This window comes from Arachis ipaensis, chromosome B03, assembly GCF_000816755.2.
Source record: "Arachis ipaensis cultivar K30076 chromosome B03, Araip1.1, whole genome shotgun sequence".
Taxonomy (NCBI): Eukaryota; Viridiplantae; Streptophyta; class Magnoliopsida; order Fabales; family Fabaceae; genus Arachis; species Arachis ipaensis.
Genome location: NC_029787.2, coordinates 3,632,012 through 3,636,066, shown reverse-complemented (window position 1 = coordinate 3,636,066; position 4,055 = coordinate 3,632,012).

Below are 4,055 nucleotides of genomic sequence, written 5' to 3'. Positions count from 1 at the left end.
ACAATTATTCAATTTATTTCATTATGTTAGTATTGATATTGATGTTGTGATAATAGTGACGATGATGAAATAAAATTAAGAAGAGGGAACAAAGGAGGACAATCTTAAAAAATTTTGAATATACCAGACACGATTTTAAACAATAAATTTTTTCAAAGATCATTTTAATTTGCAGCTCAAATATCAAGAGTTTAATTTTGATGCATTAACATATAAATCGTTTTATACAGTCGTGCAATCATATCCTTTTTTTGGATGATAATTCACGCGATCAATGTGAAATGTAGTTATTTTTATTAATATGACATTACGTAATTAGATGCACGTGTAAAACTATTCTACATCGAAAGTGTATCAAAATAAAAAAAAAAAAAAGGTTATAGCTGGAATAATTTAAAGTGAGAATTGTGTACAATTTCTTATTTTAATAACCCATTTGTTTCTTTGAAAATGGACTAAATGTATTTGGTTTGCAGGTTGGGGATTGAGGGGCATGACAAAGAGAGAGAGCTATGAGATTTGAGAGCGAACATAATTAAGAATTTAAGATGAGAAGCTCATCAGAGGAATAAACTTGGGCTAAGAATGTTAATTTGAAAGATCACATTGGATTTAATTAAAATTTCAAGATTAAATTTAGCTAGGAGTGAAGTTTAATAATAACTAATTTGAGTCTTTATTTAGATAGAATTAATTAATTTTAATAGGCTTCCACACAACAAAAAAAATTATAAATAGTGGTTATTCAATTAAATTTATTAAACGATGAATTAAAACAAATCAACTTTCATGTATTGTTAATATGCTATAAAATAGTTTTATAGCTGGTTTAGATTGATTAAGTGGCTAATTTACTTGTCCGTTTAGATAAGTATTGAAAATTTGAATTTCGTGATGTAGGGGTGCTCATGGATCGGTCTGGCCCAAAAATCGGCCCGAATCCAATTATTTTGAGGCTAATTTGGCATGGCTTCATTGTGACTCAGTAAGATATGAAGTTTTAATAAATGGTCCGACTAATTTATTAAATCGGGTTCGGGTAAAGGCTCGGTTCACTCGGACTCGTCCCGTTGAGCCTGCATAGAAAAAAAATATACATTTTGTATTCATAAGACTTTAAATATGCATTTTGGTATGTAGTTGACTAAATTTTTTTTTTTACTAAAAGTAGGGAGACTCAAATCCGCGACCTTTTAAGTGAGTATGGGGAGACTATGTCATTTGAGTTATAAATTAGACTATGCCATTTTGTAATTGACTTAATTATTATTGATGGTAATGAGTGACTAAGAGAATGGGGGGTTGAATCTTAGCCCCTTTTTGCTGAATATTAATTTATGTTTTTTCAAAGAAACTTCAGGAGATATTTCTGTTTTTGTCTCATAACAAGTCAAGAGGCATTTTCTTTTTGTCTCGTAACGGGTTAGGAGATCTTTTTTATTTTTGTCTACAACGCAACAGAAACAGAATAGGAGTAAAAGAGAAAGAGAGAATCATACCCATATGTATCCTGATTCAGCTGCTAAGTGCAATGTAGCATACATGCAGTCTCCATCATAATAGTGACGAAATTTCACTATAATCATCAGATTGCAAATACCAATTCTTCCGTAGGATCTACCCAATCCTATCTGGGACAAATCCAGATTCTATCCCCAAATTTGAACTTGACTTGGACTCCTACCAAACTTTCAACCGCAAAGTGCTAACCCAACTTGTAAGAAAATCTTCACAGGATCATGAAACACAACATACAGATGTACAAAGAAACTCTGATACATCTATGGCTTTTTCTCTATATTGATCACTGCCTTTTTCCTCTCACTGGCTTTTTCTTACAAACCTCACTATGTTTGCCTTTTACCATGAGACCCAGACAGACGATACTAAGAAAAAGAAAACAAAATGAACATCTTTGAAGGAGAAGAACTCAGGAAGCTTGGGTAGCTATGAGAACTCTGTGCTTTACACTTTCTCTCCTTATCTCAACCCTTGGCCGTTCACCCATATTATGGAAGAGGAAGCTTCCAAGGTTAAAACCGGTTCAACTAAGCAACTTTTTCTCCAACCCAGAGTAGCAACGGTTCGGACAGAGAGAAGAGAGAGGAAAATACCGAAACAAATCCAACATGCATGTACCTCTCTCAACCCTTCTCATCAGGTTCCTTCACTCTGAGCCCTTGATCTTGACTTTGATTCCAAGAAAGAACTCTGACCCTTGATGAACCTCTGATCCTTGATAGCTCCATGCTTTCCATTCTTGCTTCTTCCTATCTTGTAGCTCTAGAAGCTATCTTCTTTCTTTGATGAACAAAAATGGAAATGCACTTTTGCAACTGAGACCTTCTTCTCTGACAGAGACGGATATTTTCTTTTCTTGGTATGGAAGATCTTGAGGCTCTTCTTGAAATATTGCCTTCAGTGGTAAAAATATAGCCATGCCTTGCTTCGGATCTTCCTTCTTCATAGGCTTTCTTCATCCTAGCCTTTTCTTCTTCCATAGTTTCACTGTTACTCTGTCTGAAAACTTGTTTTTCTTTTCTTCTTCTGATTGAAGTGACTGAATAGCAAAGAAGAGAGAGGAGAGAAAAGATACACAACATTCAATGCACAATTAAATGAAATTGAATTGTGAGTTTTGGTTATCAATGTGTGCATTCAATTTAATTGAAATTTAAATTCCACTATCAAAAGAAAGTGGATAACCGTGGCTTGCTTGGAGTCCTTCTCTCTCCTTCCAATTCAGACCAAGGTTTTGTTGGTCTAAGAAGAAAATTGTTTTGAGTTGTGCCCATGTTTCTTGGCCTAATTAGCTTTGTTATCCCTTTAAACAATTCAGCCACATAGTATGAAGTAATTTAGCACAAGGCTTAATTAATCTTTAAATAACAAGTTGGACTTAAAATGTCTTTGCCCCAATAATTAAAATCTGTACACTAACAAACATATTAACCAAACAATTGGAAGCAAATATTGAAATAACAATTTTTTAATTAATATTTTTAATAATTTTTGATCATCATAATAATTCAAAATTTTCAAACTTAATAATTATTATCAGACTTTAAATTATTATTAGACTCTAATTATTATGTGAATGTTGCAATGTTATAACATAATTGTTTTAAAAAATTTAGAGGTTCAAAAGATGTAAGATCCAAACTTTGGTGATGTCGTGATGAACTATAAAAGGTATATTTTTTTTAAATTAATTTCAATCTTACTGTTTTGTTTTTAATCAAACTTATTGAATTAGAAATAGCAGTGGTAATATGGCCCAGCACATTTTGTGATTTATAGCCATTAATTAATCATCATTAGTATTTTTAATGGTGTAAAATTACATCTAATAGTATGATATTACACACTCTTTTCTTGATGGTTAAGTGCTGGCTAGGTTTTAATGAAAGTGCTTACCTGAGATTTCTCTTAGAAATAGATCAAACAATTATAAAATTAGAATTTATAAACACCCTCAAGTTTTAATATGTATATCAACTTTTCGATAACAAGTAAGTTTTTTTCTTCTTTATAAATAAATGTTATTATAATTTTTGGCATAAAGTTTATCAAGATCCGAATTTCACCCGGTATAAACCCGATTTTAGTATGATAAGAAAATAGTGTGATTTCACTTAGTCTAGTATTGGATAAGGTTTCAAAAAATAGATCCAGTTAGGATCGGGTCTTGGTCAAGGCGAATCTGACCCCATGTGCACCCCTACAGTATTGTATATACAATAACTCATTGACAAACTTTAAATAAAAATTCAATCCATGATAGATTAGTCCTTAATCAATAGAGTAAGCAATGAAAAAAAAAGTATAAAAGAGTTTTATAAAAACAACTAGTCATGTATTATCAAATTTGAAAATTTGTACGTAGTTGTTTTCATTTTTTATATAAAATTGATAGTTAAGAACCATTAAATGACAATTTAATTAAATATGTCAAATTATTTAACGATTTTTAACTATTAATTTTATATAAAAACAATTGCATGCAAGTCTTCACCATCATCCTATTAGCAAATAACTAATTTTCATAAGAAATA